At 38.3% G+C, this 19,867-nt stretch overlaps 1 long non-coding RNA gene and 1 pseudogene across 2 annotated transcripts; both read left to right on the plus strand.

Moving 5' to 3' along the window:
* Positions 1 to 698: 698 nt before the first annotated feature.
* LOC109794528 (receptor-like protein kinase FERONIA pseudogene) lies at positions 699 to 1,884 on the plus strand (annotated as a pseudogene).
* Positions 1,885 to 2,925: 1,041 nt separating this feature from the next.
* LOC145956972 (uncharacterized) lies at positions 2,926 to 18,493 on the plus strand. Of its 2 annotated transcripts, XR_014433409.1 has the most exons (3): positions 2,926 to 5,638; positions 14,320 to 14,603; positions 14,725 to 18,493. It is a non-coding gene; the product is annotated as an uncharacterized LOC145956972 (long non-coding RNA). The 2 variants fall into 2 exon arrangements; XR_014433410.1 differs by lacking the exon at positions 14,320 to 14,603.
* Positions 18,494 to 19,867: the final 1,374 nt, after the last annotated feature.

A 19,867-nucleotide genomic window follows, 5' to 3' on the forward strand; every position in this document is an offset into this window, starting at 1 on the left:
AGGTGTGAGTAGTAGGCTATGTTGAATACTACTTAATTATGTTGTGGGCTGATGTGCTGTGCTGTGCTGTGAAATGTTGAGCCGTATGCTGTTATAGCCGCTATGTCGGTGCTGTTAGCCACTATTGTGGTGCTGTTATAGTTGTTATGTCGGTGTTGTTAGTCACTATTGTGGTGCTGTTATAGCCGCTATGTCGGTGCTGTTAGCCACTATTGTGGTGCTGTTATAACCGCTGAGCGGTGCTGATATTGCTGAATTGCTGTGGTGTAGTATAAGTTGGTGGGTGTGCTGATAGCTGTAGATGTTCTATTCATATATAATATATATATATATATATATATATATATATATATATATATATATATGTTGAATTCTTTACACTAGCTTACCCTTTTATTGTCTCCATGATGTTTGGACTGCAATGATCATACTATGTATGAGAGCAGAGCATGGATAGGTCGGTGGCTGGTAATTGGGCTATAGCTGTCAGTTGGAGCTGATCCTCTTAGGATGTTTTGTTTTCGTGGTTTAGCTACTTGATGTAGCAGTTGATGATGTTTTTTTTTTTTACACTCTAACTCTAGTCAGACTGGGACTTGTATATCTATATATTCTAGATCCTATATTTATATACTTGTTCTATCTACTTGGTGTTTCCAGTATAATGTGCCGCGTGTAATGACCAGCGGGGTCGTTAAACCGCCACCAATAACTTTGACGAACTCTTCGTAGTTGGTGTTGGAGGCTTCGGGAATGTGTACAAAGGCTACGTCGACAACGGTTCGACACGTGTCGCAATCAAAAGGCTCAAACCGGGTTCTCAACAAGTTGTGCGCGAGTTCATGAACGAGATCGAAATGTTGTCTCAACTTCGTCATCTCCATCTGGTTTCCCTGATTGGTTACTGTTACGAGAGTAACGAGATGATACTCGTTTACGATTTCATGGACCGCGGAACCCTCCGTGACCATCTCTACGACTCCGATAACCCTTCCCTGTCATGGAAGCAAAGGCTCCAGATCTGCATAGGTGCTGCAAGAGGACTGCATTATCTTCATACAGGTGCGAGCACATGATCATTCACCGCGACGTCAAGAGCACCACCATCTTATTGGATTAAAAAGGGGTCGCCAAAGTTTCGGACTTCGGGTTATCGAGAATTGGGCCCACGGGTTCTTCAATGACCCATGTGAGCACTCAGGCGAAGGGTAGTATTGGATATTTAGACCCGGAGTACTACAAACGACAGCGTTTGACGGAGAAGTCTGATGTGTACTCGCTTGGGGTGGTGCTCTTGGAGCTATTGTCTGGGAGGCAGCCTTTGCTACGTACGGTGGAGAAGCAACAGATGTCGCTCGTTGATTGGGCCAAGCATCGCTTTCAGAAGGGCTCTCTGGGTGAGATTGTGGATCCAGCATTGAAGGGCCAGATAGCACCCGCGTGTTTGCGCATGTTTGGGGAGATTGCAGTGAGTTGTTTGCTTGAGGATGGGACTCAGCGACCTTCCATGAACGACGTCGTTGGGGTGCTCGAGTTTGTTCTGCAGCTTCAGGAAAGTGATGTAATTGGAGTAATGGAGAGTCGTAGCGATTATGAAGATAGTGAGGACATGTTGAGCAGTAGCCGTAGTAGTGAACATGTTTCAGATTATAGTAACAGCTCTGGATTGACCACGACAAGCAACGGTAGCTGTGAGAGTAAGGAATCTGACAGGTTGATCCCCGAGAAAGTTTTCTCTAAGATTAAGGATCCAAAGGGACGATGAAGTTAGTGTTCAAGTTCAGGCTTGGTGTGCTTAAGAAAAATAGTTGGAATGTTATGTAAAATTTGAAAATTTAGAATTACTAATGAATAATCTATGCAGAAATTAAGAAGTGCGTTAAATTTTGAAAGGTTTATAAATATTTAGAAGTGGATATTATTTAGAAATATATTAGAAATACGACTACACTTTCTAATTATAGTTATATATAAGACTATTTTGTCCAATGGAGTATTTGGAACGAAGTTTGTGGAGATTCGAGGCGAGAAAATCAAGCAAATTACAAATGTAACATCTTACATTTTCGCAATTAAATTAATAGTATATGTTTTATTATAAAATTTAAAGAATTGATGTTATAAAATATTTTAAGGTTAAAATTCTATTTTATATATTTATTTTGATTAAATTATAGGAGGATTATATTATAATATAATATTTTATTAATATTTATTATTATTATTATTATTAAGTAAGGAAAAAAAAACGTAATTAGAATTAGGGTTGAATAACCATAGATGAATTAGAAGAAGGTTAAATTAGGTTTAATATTAAAAGGAGAAACGTGTCAATTTATGAATACGTTTTTTATTTTTCTTTTACACTCTTAAGAATTACGAGGAAACCATTTCGGAGATCCATGTTCTTCGCTTTTTGCTGATAAAAATAAGGGAGGAGTAAGAAACCTCACTCTGGATGTGGAATTGTGTAGCAACCTCGGTCGCGACGGGACGGCGAAAAATAAATTGAAAAGAGGAGTCGCCACCAATGTTATTTTTATATGGAAAAACATTGGAAAAACCATAAAGTAGAAAACAGTCTACGAAAACCAAATTTTGAGTTCGGGAGTCAATTACGTGTGAGGAAGGTATTAGCACCTCACAACGTTCGTCCTAAGACGATTACCTTTAATTAATTAAACTAATTATTTATAATTTATAAAAATATTTATCTCACTAAAATAATCAAATATATATATATTTTTTTTTTTGCTCGACAAGATTTAATTCTTGCTCCTACGTATCTTCATGTGTAATGAAGAATCAGAGTCACGTAGTTCTTTGTGGAAAATATTTGAGTGTTGACGTTTTTTAATTAAATATTATTTTAGTGAAATATAGGATTCTTGAACCGTCACAGCTCATTCATCCTAAAAATATAGAATTGACTAAAGTGTACACCAAAATCAATTCAATAGAATTATAATTAAAATTATTGTTATAGATGTTATGATCTTAAAATTTCTTGGTAGAACATTTTTTATTTTTACTCTCACTTTTGGAAAAAAAAATTTAAAGATAAGCTGTCACAACTTACTTTGAATTCCAAAGGTTAAAAAAGATGTCACATCTAATTAACCATTCCTTTAATAAAATTTTGATATAATAACTTCAAATATTTATATTGAATATTGTAATATTATATTTGATTTTTAATCATATTTTAAATTTAGTTTTTTTTTTTATGATAATAAGTTGTCACAACTTATATCCTTAAGTTCTAGGATTAAATGAATATCACATTCAAATAATCTCTTTTTTATAGATATAATTTATATTATATATTAATAAAATATTACTGTAAATATTATTATTGTTGTTGGTTGTTATAAATATCTAGCACCTTAAAAAAAACTAACTTAATCAATAAAATCAAGTAAACTAATTTTGTTAAAACAAGAAATAGATATTATCATCTAAGATTAAAGGGATACCACATAAAAATAATTTTTTAGAGAAAATAGATATTATTAATTTTTAAAAATAAATTATTATTATTATTATTATTATTATTATTATTATTAAAGTAACTATTACTATTATCCAAAGAAAAAAACTAATGTACATAAATAACAAAATAATTTAATCTACCACGATATACTACATTGTTTTTTATGGTTAAAAACCCATTATCATAAAATATTAATATAATGCATACCTTAAAAAATGTGATGTAAAAAGGAGAACATTGAAAAGAATGGAATAAAATAAAATAAAAATGGGCTAAGAACAAAGGAGGTATGATAAGCCTACATGGCTTGATGCAACGTGAGTGGGTGAGAAAAAAAAGATGGCATTGACCCACTTTGAGCCCACCATGGAACATGAAAACAAGATAGGACAAAAGAATAGGAAAAGAAAGAAAGAAACAAAAGGGGAAAACGAAAAACAAATGGGTCAAGCATTAATTCGTAGCAGCAGGGGAAAAACAGAGAAAAATGAAAAGGAAATCGCCTTCAGTATCGCTGCTGCTGGAAATTGCCCCCGGTGTTGGCATGCGGCAGTGCATGAAGGTTCTCGGGATAACTTATTCAATTGTATTTCCCTGGTAGTGTTTGTTAACCCATTTTATGTATCTCTTTCATTATGGCCAGGTTTTATTCATAAAATGATTTGCTGAAGTTTGAGGGGAAGGGTTCCGATTCCATAAATAAATTTTGTTTTAATCAAAGAAAATTGGAGAAAGTAATTGATACCTACACTATTTTAGTCTCTTGCTTGATCTTCCGCTTGAGTCCTCCGTGCTTCCCCTCGCTCCCTTTTCTCCGTCCTCCCCCTTCTGGAACGAATCCCCCCTTGTTTAGACATTTTGTTCTCTTTTTATGGCTCTCCCGCCCCCCGCTTTTGGCAACTGCCCTTTTGTTTTTTTCATTTTTTTCCTCTCTTTTATCAATTGTTTATAAGCACCGAAAATTTTTTCAAAGCTTCCGTGAAGTCTCCAACTGCTCCCTTTGATCTGTCTCTTTTTTTTTGCTACCAGCTTGCTAAGTTTGAAATTCTAAGAATTGTTTTACCGCATGGGGTCCCAAAACCAAGACTTTCTTACTAGTACCAAGACTTTGGCTTCATCTATTTGGCATTTTCTGAGTTTTTTATTTAAAAAAAAAAAAATTGGTGTTTACAGTTGCCCCTCTTTACTTAACTTTTACCAAATGATATGAATAACACGAGTTTTCATATCATAGTAGTAAAAGATAAGTAAAGACTTAAACTCCAATTTTGTCTAAAACAAAAGTTGCAAGTATTAGAGAAAAGATAATCACGATATTGTAGCAAGCAACAAAAATAGTAGACTCATGGTTCCAAACTGTTGGGAGTTAAGATCACGGGGGCTCGAATCACAAAAGAAGGTGAGCGCAGAGCTCGAAACATTAAAAGAATGAGCACCGAGGCTTAAAAGATTGATAGAGTGAGCATAGAGGCTTGAAAATTAAAAGAGTGAGCATAGGGGCTTGAAAGATTGATAGAAGCTTGAAAATTAAAAGAGTGAGCACGGGGCTCGGAAGAACGATAGAGGTTTGAAAATTAAAAGAGTGAGCACGGGGGCTCAAAAGATTGATAGAGGCTTGAAAATTAAAAGAGTGAGCGCGGGGGCTCGAAAGATGGATAGAGGCTTGAAAATTAAAAGAGTGAGCGCGGGGGCTCGAAAGATTGATAGAGTGAGCATAGAGGCTTGAAGATTAAAAGAGTGAGCACAAAGACTCAAAAGATAGGTAGAGGCTTGAAAATTAAAAGAATGAGCACAGAGACTCAAAAGAATGATAGAGTGAGCACAGGGACTTAAGATAGAGTGAACACGGGGGCCCAAGCATTGATAAAATGAGCACAGGGGCTCGAAAGATTGAGAGTGAGTGCAGGGACTCGAAATATTGATAGAGGCTTGGAACTTTAAAAGAGTGAACATAGAGGCTTAAAAAGTAAAAGAGTGAGCACGGGGACTCAGACGATTGATAGAAGCTTGAAACATTAAAAGCGTGGACATAGAGGCTTGAAAAGTAAAAAAGGTGAGCACGGGGACTCAGACGATTGATAGAAGCTTGAAAATTAAAGAGTGAGCACGGGAGCTCGAAACATTAAGAATCGGGACAACAACCAAGTAAGTATAGGAAAATTCAAATTTAGAAATTGTAATAAACATTCAATCGGTTCATGATGTATGCATGACATGCAATGAAATGGTTTTAATGGAAAAATAATAACAAGATGAGTTTTGACCTTTCATCCCGTTATTATTATTATTATTTTTGCATCATTTTTCCAACCTTTGACCCCCTCACGAGCATGAGTGTTCAGACTGACCTTTTGTCAAATTATTGCGTCGCTAGATAAGCTATCTTGTCTGATAGTACAATTCAAAATTGTCAACATTTGTAATCTTCTCAATAAAGTTAGCTAGGGATCTTTCATTTCTTTGTGACTCTTAGAATCAATCATCGTAATTGAGATATTTTAGCCTATTTTTGACTTTATTTATTGGTTTTTCTTGCATCGCATGTTGCACTTTTAGCATATAATAATGAAATAAACACATAAAAATGACGAATGGTGGGGAATATGGGCTTTTATTGCTTCAAGGAAGAAAGCACAAGTATATGAGAGTGGAGATAAACAAAACAATGGGAGAGTAACATATCATATTTTTGGGGAAAGCAACACTAATTCCCCACATCAACAATTTTGAGAACCCCATTAATTGGCCTCTAAAGGTGTGAAATGCTTGTTGAGCATCTTAATGTTGCCTTGGCCTTCCAGTTTGCCCCGGCTTCGCACTTTGGTTGTCATATCTACTTCCTCCTTCTCCGCCTTTCTTTAGAAAAGTTGCATTTGTTAAAGTTGCCCCTTCAGTCTAATGGGTATTTCTTTTATTTTTTTTTAGACCTTAACTTTTGCATAGGCCGCTCTTTTCGAGTTTTCAGCCTATCAGGTCACTCTAAATTTTGCCTAAGCTGCCTTTTCAGGTTTTCAGCCTAGCGAGCCTTTTCTTTTTGTTATTATTTTGTGCTCTCCTTTATGCATAGTATTTCTTGACTGCATCAGAGTTTATCGGATTCAACAGATCTTCTCCATCCATATTTGTGAGAATCAAAGCTCCTCCTGAAAAAGCCTTTTTTACCATATAGGGCCCTTCATAATTCGGGGTCCATTTCCCTCTATGATCTCTTTGGGGTGGCAATATCTTTTTTAATACCAAATCTCCTTCTTGAAACTCTCGCGGATGAACCTTTTTGTCAAAAGCTCTCTTGATCCTTTTTTGATATAATTGACCATGACATAAGGCATTCAATCTTTTCTCTTCAATGAGGTTCAACTGATCATAGCGAGCCTGAACCCATTCCGCTTCCTCTAGTTTGGTTTCAGCCAATACTCTTAGAGAAGGTATCTCAACCTCAATGGGAAGTACTGCTTCCATACCATAAACCAGCGAATATGGAGTTGCCCCAGTAGAGGTGCGAACGAAAGTGCGATATCCATGTAGGGCAAAAAAAAGCATTTCGTGCCAATCCCTGTAGGTGACCACCATCTTTTGAATAATCTTTTTAATATTCTTGTTTGCTGCTTCCACTGCCCCATTCATCTTAGGGCGATATGGTGAAGAATTGTGATGTTGAATCTTGAAACTTTCACACAACTCTTTCATCATTTTGTTGTTCAAATTGGTCCCATTGTCAGTAATGATCCGACTTGGCAACCCGTATCTACAAATTAAATCTCTCTTGATGAATTTGACCACCACATTTCTGGTCACACTGGCATAAGAAGCTGCTTCAACCCATTTAGTGAAATAGTCGATAGCAACAAGAATGAATCGATGCCCATTGGATGCTTTTGGTTCTATTGGACCAATCACGTCTATTCCCCACATTGAAAAGGGCCATGGAGCGGCCAATACATTCAAAGATGTTGGGGGAACATGAATATTATCTGCATAAATTTGGCACTTGTGACACTTCCTCACATGACTACAGCAATCAGCCTCCATGGTTAACCAATAATAGCCAGATCTTAGGATCTTTCTTGCCATTACATGTCCATTTGCATGTGTTCCAAATGAACCTTCATGGATTTCTTCCATGATTTCCATAGCTTCTTTAGCATCAACGCATCTAAGCAATACCATGTCATGATTTCTTTTATAAAGTACTTCTCCATTTAAGAAGAAACTCATTGCCAACCTCCTTAAAGTTTTCTTGTCATTTTCTGAAGCTCTAGGAGGGTATTCTCTGTCTTTTAGATAGCGTTTGATGTCATAAAACCATGGTTTTCCATCTGGTTCTTCTTCTATTGCTTGACAATATGCTGGTTGACCTTGATTATGTATTCTTATCAGTGGAACCTCTTTTCCTTGACTAATCTTGAACATCGAAGACAATGTAGCCAAGGCATCAGCCAGTTGATTTTCCTCGCGAGGGATGTGATGGAAAGTTATTTCCTCAAATTGTTCCATTAAATTTTTGATGTATGAGTGGTATGGGATTAATTTAGAATCCCGAGTTTCCCACTCATCTCTGAGTTGATGGACAACCAATGCTGAGTCTCCATAAACTTCTAACACTCTAGCCTTGAACTCCAAAGCTGCTAGAACCCCCATTGCACATGCTTCATACTCTGCCACATTGTTAGTACAATCAAAACCCAACCTTGCAGTGAAAGGGATTAATCGGTCCTCTGGAGTGATCAACACTGCCCCAATTCCATGCCCCAGTGCATTAGAAGCTCCATCAAATAACAACATCCACTTCTTTCTATTTATGGACTCTCCCTCCTCAAACAAAGCCATGATATCTTCATCTGGAAAATCATATTGTATTGATTGATAATCGTCTATGGGTTGATGAGCCAAATACTCAGCCAACGCACTGCCTTTAACAGCCTTTTGGGTTACATACACAATATCATACTCTGATAATAACATTTGCCAGCGAGCGATTCGACCCGTTAAAGCAGGCTTTTCAAATATATACTTGATCGGATCCATCTTGGACACTAACCAAGTAGTGTGACTTAACATGTATTGTCTTAAACGTCGAGTAACCCAAGCCAAAGCACAACAGGTTCGCTCTACCAGAGAGTACCTTCTTTCACAATCTGTAAACTTTTTGCTCAAGTAATAGATTGCTTGTTCTTTTCTTCCAGATGCATCATGTTGCCCCAGTGCACAACCCATAGATTCCTCAAGTACCGAGATATACAAAATGAGAGGTCTCCCCGAGGTGGGAGGTACCAAAACTGGAGGGTTTTGTAAATACTGCTTCATCTTCTCAAAAGCTTTTTGACAATCTTCATTCCATATCACTGGTTGACTCTTGCGCAGTAACTTGAAAATCGGATTGCAGGTTGCAGTTAATTGAGATATGAACCTGGCAATATAGTTCAACCTCCCCAAGAAACCACGAACTTCTTTTTCAGTACTTGGAGCTGGCATTTCTAAAATTTCTCTCACTTTGTCAGGATCCACCTCTATACCATTTTCATTAACCACGAATCCCAACAATTTTCCTGACTTCACACCAAAAGTACATTTGGCAGGGTTAAGTCGGAGCTTATACTTCCTTAGCCGCACAAATAGCTTTTGTAGATTTGTGATATGTTCTACCTCCGTCCTGGACTTAGCAATCATATCATCGACATAAACTTCAATCTCTTTATGCATCATATCATGAAACAAAGTCACCATAGCTCGTTGATAGGTTGCTCCAGCATTCTTCAATCCAAAGGGCATCACTTTATAACAAAATGTTCCCCATGATGTAATGAATGTAGTTTTCTCCATATCTTCAGGAGCCAGCCTTATTTGATTATATCCTGAAAATCCATCCATGAACAAAAAGAAAGCATGTCGGGCAGTGTTATCCACTAGAACATCTATATGTGGCAATGGAAAGTCATCTTTGGGACTAGCTCTGTTAAGGTCTCTATAGTCAACACACATTCGAACTTTTCCATCTTTCTTTGGGACAGGAACTATATTGGCAACCCATTGAGGGTACTTTGCCACTGCAAGGAATCCAACATCAAATTGTTTCTTTACTTCTTCTTTTATCTTTAAAGAGACCTCTGGCTTCATGCGTCTCAATTTTTACTTAACTGGTGTGCATTCTGGGTTCAATGGCAAGTGATGCTCAACTATGCTAGAATCCAACCCAGGCATGTCTTGGTATGACCACGCGAAGACATCAGCATACTCAAATAACAACTTAAGCAACTTATTTCTTTCTTCCCCTTTTATAGCAACTCCTATTTTTATTTCTTTTTTATCATTTTCATTTCCCAGATTGATTACTTCAAGTTCCTCTTCATGGGGTTGGATCACCCGATCCTCTTGTTCTATCAACCTTTCTATTTCTGGTGGAGTGCTCAGGTCATTGTCATCTTCTTCAGCCTCATTAATGGGGTGATCAAAATCGTGACATGGGATATTAGCGTTATTATTTTTGGCATGGTTATTATTGAATTTGCAATTTAGGGTTGATGAAAGAAAATGAAGGTTGGAGCAATAAATGAGAGAAAAGAAAGATTAAAGGATAGAGAGAACATATGACAAAAAGATCAAAATGCATTTCATTCATATGATATACTGAAAGACAACATGCAAGCCCATTAACAAAAAGTCATACTAAAATCACGGGAATAATTGTAGAGTTTGTGTGACAATTACTTTGAAATTGAATTAAGAGTCACAGGAAATTCAATGATCTTCCAATTATGGAGCTCTTCACATGGATCACACGGACACACAAAGTTGGCGTGATTATCATCATTATCTTCCTTAATCATAGCCACTTGGTCTGCGTGCACCACCCCTCCACTTTGAAAGCTTTGATAAAGATGACAAATGGGAATCCTCTGAACTTTAGGCTCTCGATTCTCTAGACGAGCCAACCTTTTCTCTCTATTTTCTTCTGCCATTCTTCTTTTATCGGCTTGAGTAGGTTTGTACCCTAACCCCCATCGACCCTTGTTTTCTGGCAATTCTATTAATTTCGTGACTCCTTCCAAGCATGTTCCCAACCCAAGTCCTGGCTGATACCCTCCATTCATCATGACCTTTGCAACCATCATGGATGCACTTGATGGTTGTGGACTTCCCATTGGAGATTCAACATAAGCAGTACTAATTATTTCCAATGACTGAAACGAAGTTTCCAAAGCCTCCTCAGCTGCTTCAATATAACGGGTGGGAGCAGGACAACTCACCAACATGTCTTCCTCACCCGAGACAATCACTAGCTTGTCCTCCACAATAAATTTCAGCTTCTGATGTAAAGAAGAGGGAACAACCCCAGCTGAATGGATCCATGGTCTTCCCAATAAACAACTGTATGCAGGTTTAATATCCATGACTTGAAAAGTTATGTTGAAGGTGAATGGGCCAATTTGGACAGGGATTTCGATCTCCCCCATAACTTCCCTTCGTGATCCATCAAAGGCCCTCACAATCATAGAACTGGGTTTCATATGTGTCCCATCACAAGACAATCGATCCAGTGTTGACTTGGGCATCACATTTAATGAGGACCCATTATCGATAAGCACTCTAGCCAAAATGTGATTTGCGCATTTCACAGAGATGTGTAAAGCCTTGTTATGTCCCCTTCCTTCAGCTGGGACTTCATCATCTGTGAAAGTGAGGTGGTTATTGGCTGTAATGTTACCAACAATGCCGCCAAATGTGTCTAATGTGATGTCATTGGACACATGAGCTTCATTCAAGATCTTCATCAATAATTTTCTATGACTTTCAGAATTCATCAGCACTGATAACAAAGATACCCTTGCAGGAGTATGATTTAATTGATCAATGAGCTTGTACTCACTTTGTCGAATAAACTTAAGAAATTCTGAGACTTCTTCATCCGACACTTCCTTTTTCTTTTTCCCCATGACTTTTTCATCATCTCTCCTCTTAACACTTGAAACCTCTTCATTGATAATTGTATTTTCCTTTTGCTTATGGTTTTTTGTCAAGCCTTCTACTCTTAACTCTTCTGGAGTATAGACTCTACCACTACGGGTCATTCCACCTACTCCTGCGATATTTGTTACGTTGGTTTCTGTAGTGTCAATTCCTTCTTTTTGTTGGGCATTCACATATTCACTTTCTACCTTCATTTCGTAACACCATGGAACCGCCTTAGTGTCCTTGTAATGGAAAGGAGCTGGAATTTGCACAACAAGTGGCTTAAGGGTACTAGGTGTTGACGCGAAAGTGTTTTTTGTGAAAGTGATTACCAGTGGTTTTGGAGTAGTCATGCTGGACTTTTCGTTTGATTGAATCATTAATACATCCTCTTTTGTACGCACCTGGCTCACCTGAACAAAGTTTGAGTTATTCATGCCTTGTAATATTTCCTTGAATTTGCCACATTCCTCAATAGAATGTGTGGTTGTAGGGTGGAAATCGCATACTCCTACTTTGCGAGATTCTCCCTTAATCATCCCATATTTGCACAATTCTGAAAAAATGAATCTCATGGGGGTTCGGATCTTCTCTACTTCTGTCACTTGTGGAGTACATTCTTCTTTGATAGCATTAACCGATGAAGTCCCATGACCTGGAAGTGGATTATTTCTTACATTCGGCTCGCTTTCCTTAAAGCTTAATAATCCTGCATCTATCAAGTCTTGTACCTTGTGTTTCAAACCCCAACATTTCTCAGTTGAATGGCCTATTGCCCCAGCATGATATTCACATTTGGCATTTGAATCAAAACCTCTTGGATATGGAGGTTGGACAGGCTTTATAGGAAGAGGCTCAACTAGAGCATTTTGAACCAGATGTGGTAGCAGTTCAGTGTAGGTCATAGGGATCGGAGCTAGAGTCCTTGGTTGATTATTTCCCCTTCTTTGAGCATTATTCACCATGGGAGGCGAAATTGCCGATTGATTTTCTTGGGGTACTTGAAATTGTGGTGGCGCTGTAGGTGGCCGATAAGGCATTCTAGATGGATAAGGTTGCGGGTATGGTGACAAAGAAACTGCTGCAATTTGTGGGTTATACATATATTGGGGTCTATAATTGGGTATGAAAGAAATAGGATTGTAGTTAGGTCTGACTGGTGTTGTCATCACTGCATTTGTTTCACCTCCTTTCCTCTTATTTGTGGTTTCTAAGGGTTTCTTGATGGTTGTGGATCCTGTTGTCATGTGTGCAATCTTCCCATTTCTAACTCCCATCTCAACCCTATCTCCAATGATGACCAAATCTGAAAAGTTTGATGATACATTTCCAATCATCCTGTCATAAAAGGGGGATTGGAGTGTATCAATGAACATCGTGACCATCTCTTTTTCCAATAATGGAGGTTGTACCTGAGCAGCTACCCCTCTCCATCGTTGGGCATATTCCTTGAAGGTCTCATTCTCTTTCTTTATCATATTTTGTAACTGTGTGCGATCTGGGGCCATGTCCATATTATACTTGTACTGTTTCAAGAAAGCCTCTGCCAAGTCTTTCCATGTGCGTACTCTTCCTCGCTCCAGGCTCATGTACCAACTTAATGCTGCTCCAATAAGGCTTTCTTGGAAGAAGTGAATCAACAATTTGTCATCATGAGCACAGGAGGCCATCTTTCGACAATACATAGTGAGATGATTCCTTGGGCATGTATCTCCCTTGTATTTATCAAGTTCTGGAACTTTAAACTTGGGAGGAATTATAACATCAGGAACCAGACACAAGTCCACAGCATTGAAACCATAATTGTCGAATCCCTCTATGGCCTTTAATCTATCTTCCAACGATTGAAGCTTATCATCATGGGAAATATCTTCCGAATGACGATGGTGTACAATAACAGTTGGTGCAGGAACTAATCCCTGGTTATTAGGAGGCCTTTCGCCATGACTTACATTAGGTGGTGCATGAGCAATTGAGTGGGTTGGAATTTGTGGGTCATTAGCTTTAAGGGTTAGGTTTTGGGTTTGTGTTTGATGTGATGGGTTTAAGGTGGAGGTAGATGGATTACCCTCAGGAATATTAGCCATAGGTGGCGTGTATCCCGGAGGTAAACCATATGGAGGTAATGGAACTTGGCCTTGAAGGTTTGAAGTGGAAACATGATGGTCATTTTCTGAGGTCGTTAGGATGACAGGTGGTGTGTACCTTTGAACATTCGGGTTGGGTTGCGTGCGTGGAGTAAACCCAGGAGGGTAATCAGGTGACTCATGAGGCTGTTTAGACGACTCTCCATTTGCCCCTTTTTTGGATTCCATTGACTGCAACAAGTCCAAAATTTTTCCCATTTGTTCTTTCAACTGATTTACATCTCCTCTCAGCTCCTCATGCTGTTGCTCCAAGTCATCTACCATCCCTTCCATGATTTTGGTCTTTGTACGTGTCTCGTAAGGGTGTCGAAGGGATGCTTTCTTTGCCTCAATAATTGATTTCTTTTATAAAACTGTATAAGAAAATTTAATGAGTATGTAATGATATGAAAATGTGACTATGCATCATGTATGTGAAAATGTTAAATTGTTGGAGAGACATAAATCACATGAATCACGTGGATCATCTTTCTTTAATTGTTTCTTAGATCGTCACGTTCTAGATACTAGGTCATGGAATCAGTGGATCTTTGTGATCATTATCAATTAAACTTTTCCTTTAGAATGTCACATTCTAAGTACTAAGCGTAATATGAAACGAGTAGCTTTTTCATGAACATCCTCTCTTAGCTGGCAAATTTTATTAATAACAATAGTATAATACATCATGATAACTTAAATTATTCACCGCTAACAACCATCTCTCTCATTTTTGCTATCATATCTCTACAGTATTCAAGGAAGTCATAAATTTCTTTGGGAGTGGAATGTGGGATTGCCATTCCCTCAGCTCGTTGTAGTAGGTGAGAAGTGTCATGGAGCATGTTTTTAACTTGCTGAACTCGATCCACAAGATTATATGCCCAAATTCTTTGATTTTCTTCATGTATTCCGATGACGTCCCTTAATTGCCTTATTTCTTCCTGTAGGCCCATAACCTGATGATTTTTCTCTCCCAATGTGGCTTGATAGTCCATATTCAGATTGAAATTTAGTCTTTTTTCATCTTGAACTCTGTTAAGTCTCAATTTTACCTCTTTTTGGATGAGACTTATACAAGATTTAATGATCAAATTCTTCCATTCTTTGTATCATTGCATATAATTGTTCTCATTCTGGTTTCTTTTGTATATGCAGGTATTCAAGTAGAGAATTGAGGAAAAAAAGGGTTAAAGGAGTGGAAAACAAAAGAATTAAGGAGCAGAGCAGGCAACCGCGCCAGGCGCCGTATTAATCTCGCCGGGCGGGCATAAAATAGAGTACTCTCAGCCTTTGGGAACCTCGCGCCGGGCGCAATTTATAATTGCGCCGGGCTCAATTCAAGGCCGAGAGCACATTGAGCATCAGGGGAAGCCCGCGCCGGGCGCGATGTGTAACGCGCCGGGCGCAATAACCCTAATTTGTCTCCTCGGGCTGCATAAAAGGAAAATGTCGAGGGTTTTCTCCAAAATTCGCCCAGGGGCGCCTCCAGGAGCTCTGCAGGAGGGATTCTCAGGCTTCGGAAGCCTCCCACGGTGGATCATTCCTTCGGTTCTTCCTTTCCTCTTCCATCTCTATTTTAGTTTTCCCCTCTTTGTTTTGAGAGGTTCTATCCATTGTATTGGGGTTTTGATGTAACCAACAAACTCTATTGTAATCCTTTTGTGTTTAATGTTATATATGTTTTGTTTCATTCCTTGTTGTGTATGATTCTATGCTTAATGCTTACTTTGGCTTGATCACCCTTTGCATGATTTAAGGTTTCATTGAGTATTGGGAAATATCCTTGAAACTAGTTATGAACATATACCTAGTGGGAATTGTACCTAGGGATAGGGCTTGACCCATTAGTAGTCTTAAAATCCTAACCGGTAATGCGAGTGGAGGTATTGAGTACTCAAGGGATTGATATTCAATATTTTGCACCTAGGCTCTTTCTCTAAGGAATTAGGTCTGAGTAAATTTATGGTTGACTGAACAATGGATGTAACAAGAGACATAGGATTCACTAGTGTTTGTTTGGTGAAATCAAACCCCCACAACTTCAAGTGTCCATTTTACCATTTCTCACCCCATTTCATTTCTAATTCATTTATTTGTGTTTTAACAATTCCAGTAGTTTTGTTCTTAAATTCATATTCATATTTATTGGGATTGTTCTCAAGTCACAAGTAGCCAATGAATGCTTAGTTTACCTTCTAATCCCTGTGGATACGATATTTTTACTACTTGTACGGCCGGTACACTTGCCGTGTTTGAGTCCGTTGAAGGAAGTAACCTAATCTATAATTGTAAATAAAAGTACTTCAACGGAAATCTCAACAAGTTTTTGGCGCCGTTGCCGGGGATTAGAATGGCAAATTGAGTATTTATAGCTATTTGTGACTTGTTTGTTTATATGTAAATATGTTTTGTGTTATATGTTGTTTGTGTTATGTATTGTTTGTGTTATTTGTTAAGTGTGTGAATCATGTTTGAAATGAGTAAATATAGGTTATACTTTGTTTGGAGTGTGAGATATGAGGTAATTCTGGTTCTGGTTGGTTACAAGGTTCCCTTCAAAGCAAATTTAGGCAAAATGTAACCATTTCAGAGTACCACGCCCGGCGCGAGTTAGTGCTGCGCCCGGCGCGGTATCAGAATTTGAACCTCGTTGGCCTTTTACTGATATGGCGCCCGGCGCGAGTTTGTGCTGCGCCCGGCGCGAGCACTCTCCTAAACCTATATTTCTCTGTTTTCAAGCATGTTTCTTTGTGGTTAATTTTGGTCTAAGGTTGTTCTTCATTTTTGATATAATTGTATGGTCATCATTGTATACTATGCTCACCATGTTCTTCATGATTATACTCTTTCACAACTTCTGGTTACTAGGACTTGCAGGCATATACTGGTTGGCCTGGGGACCAGGCTTCTAAATGTGGGGGAGTGGAGCTGCTGATGCAGATGCGGTTGAGCACTTACTGAGGAAGATGACCAAATTTGATGGAAATAGATGAAGCTCACCTTAGTTCACCTCTGTTTGCAATTTATTTTTCTGTTGTTATTTTCAGTATTTTAATTGTTTTTGGATTACTCTGGTTGGTACATCTTTTTGAATATCCTGCTAGAGCATGGTTTTTAATCTTGTTGAATACTTGTTTTGTATGTGATCAATTTTGGATTGAGGTTTGCTTAATGTTTATGGTGTGTGTACTTTAGACATTTTCAAGTCATATTAGAGCTTTAGTTCATGATTAGTTGCATACGGGTTTCAATGTTGATCATAGACTGAGCTGAGTGTGATAATCTGTGGATGCCAACCGAGTGAGGTCTGAGCCTAAATACTGATGAGAGAAACTACACTTATGTTGCATGATAGACTTTGCTTGAGTTTCCCGGGTGGTTTGCTAGTGTAGTGTATTTACATGATCAAGGCATTTCTATATTTTGATAACCATCTAAGCCAAAAAGCCATATTTAGTTTTCTTTTGACCCATATCTTCCTAAGCTTAAACACTCAACCTTCCACTTATCCCAACTTTGAAAAATTAACCTTAAATCCTTGTTTTGGTTAAGAGAGTATATTGATGACATCAAATAAGTTTGGGGGAGTTGAAGAATGAAGAAATTTGAGAAAGAAGAAGTATGTGGTCAGAAAAAGAAAAAAAAAAAAAAAAAAAAATATTTGAAATAAGATGCAAAAGTGTACAGATGCATCATATAAAGGCTAATGGCTGGAATTGGTTGAGGGCATGTGCTAAAATGATACATTGGGGTATGGAGAAAGAAATTATTGAAGAAATTTCAAGTACTCTCTTAAGCTATAGCACCCTTATTCCTTGAAAAACCATGAAACCGCTATGCTTGACCCTAATTACCTTAAATTGCCCTAATAAAGCCCTTGTGATAAGTGCCTGCATGTGTATTACCATTGGTTTCATTTGGAAACGAAGAGCAAAGTTGAATCCTGTGGCGTGAGTAGTAGATATGAGAGAAACACTCACCCCTATACACTAGTGTGCATATGAGAGAAACACTTTCCTAGTGAGGATGCATTCATAGATAGTCATTAGCTTTTCTCAGTTCTTTGATCTCTTTTGAAACTTTTGTTTGCACATTGTCATGTTCCATTGCAATAATTGTGGCTGAAAATTCGTTTAAGGTTCATGCTTGTGAAATGAAATTGTAAGTGAACCAAGAATAAGGAATTTGACACACATGCATTGCTTGTTATCTGCTTGATTAATTACCTTTTGCTTGAGGACAAGCAAGGTTCTAAGTTTGGGGGAGTTGTTAAGTCTCAATTTTACCTCTTTTTGGATGAGACTTATACAAGATTTAATGATCAAATTCTTCCATTCTTTGTATCATTGCATATAATTGTTCTCATTCTGGTTTCTTTTGTATATGCAGGTATTCAAGTAGAGAATTGAGGAAAAAAAGGGTTAAAGGAGTGGAAAACAAAAGAATTAAGGAGCAGAGCAGGCAACCGCGCCAGGCGCCGTATTAATCTCGCCGGGCGGGCATAAAATAGAGTACTCTCAGCCTTTGGGAACCTCGCGCCGGGCGCAATTTATAATTGCGCCGGGCTCAATTCAAGGCCGAGAGCACATTGAGCATCAGGGGAAGCCCGCGCCGGGCGCGATGTGTAACGCGCCGGGCGCAATAACCCTAATTTGTCTCCTCGGGCTGCATAAAAGGAAAATGTCGAGGGTTTTCTCCAAAATTCGCCCAGGGGCGCCTCCAGGAGCTCTGCAGGAGGGATTCTCAGGCTTCGGAAGCCTCCCACGGTGGATCATTCCTTCGGTTCTTCCTTTCCTCTTCCATCTCTATTTTAGTTTTCCCCTCTTTGTTTTGAGAGGTTCTATCCATTGTATTGGGGTTTTGATGTAACCAACAAACTCTATTGTAGTCCTTTTGTGTTTAATGTTATATATGTTTTGTTTCATTCCTTGTTGTGTATGATTCTATGCTTAATGCTTGCTTTGGCTTGATCACCCTTTGCATGATTTAAGGTTTCATTGAGTATTGGGAAATATCCTTGAAACTAGTTATGAACATATACCTAGTGGGAATTGTACCTAGGGATAGGGCTTGACCCATTAGTAGTCTTAAAATCCTAACCGGTAATGCGGGTGGAGGTATTGAGTACTCAAGGGATTGATATTCAATATTTTGCACCTAGGCTCTTTCTCTAAGGAATTAGGTCTGAGTAAATTTATGGTTGACTGAACAATGGATGTAACAAGAGACATAGGATTCACTAGTGTTTGTTTGGTGAAATCAAACCCCCACAACTTCAAGTGTCCATTTTACCATTTCTCACCCCATTTCATTTCTAATTCATTTATTTGTGTTTTAACAATTCCAGTAGTTTTGTTCTTAAATTCATATTCATATTTATTGGGATTGTTCTCAAGTCACAAGTAGCCAATGAATGCTTAGTTTACCTTCTAATCCCTGTGGATACGATATTTTTACTACTTGTACGGCCGGTACACTTGCCGTGTTTGAGTCCGTTGAAGGAAGTAACCTAATCTATAATTGTAAATAAAAGTACTTCAACGGAAATCTCAACAAACTCTACTTTCATACTCAGCCACTACCCTTTTGAGTTGTTCTTTCAAATCCTCCAGTTGTTTTTGTGCTTCTTTTTCAGCTTTTTTGGATGTTTCCCAAGCCTCTCTCCATCGTTCACCATCAACCCTAGCTTGATCACGTTCATTTCTTCGCATCTTTAATTCTGTGGAAGCGGCCTCTAAACAACTGCGGGTATTCAACTTACTTTCTTCTTCAATTCTCGCTCGCTTATTGGCTAGTTCAACACATTGTCTTACTTGGGAAATTTCTCTTTGCATTGCTTGATACTCTTGGCGGGCCTGTATTAACTCCCTCTTCATATCTTCTTTTTCTTTCTCAGATTTAGCCAACTCTTTTTTAAGTTTTTCTACCTCTTCTTGACTCATGGGTTCTTGAATTGGCATTTCTTTAATAACTGGAATAGGACCTTGGAATGGTAATTTAACATGTTGGACTCTCTCATTGAGCCACTGCTGATAACTCAACTCCACATTACAATTTCTTTTTCCCAATTCCCTCCCTTTTTTAATCACTTTATCCCAAGACTGTCTAATCTTGTTAAGCAAATCCAACTCCTTAGTCATATCATAGACCATGAAAGGAGTGATCGAATCTTCAACCGGTGGGCTCCTAATCGGATAACCGAGTTGTCTCAACGCAAGAGAGGGATTGTAGTTTACACATCCTTTTGTACCCATGAGTGGTACGTTTGGGAAATCTCCACATTGACAAATCACTTTAT

Source organism: Cajanus cajan, chromosome 4 (assembly GCF_000230855.2).
Source record: "Cajanus cajan strain Asha chromosome 4, NIPB_CcT2T_4, whole genome shotgun sequence".
In the NCBI taxonomy this organism is placed as follows: Eukaryota; Viridiplantae; Streptophyta; class Magnoliopsida; order Fabales; family Fabaceae; genus Cajanus; species Cajanus cajan.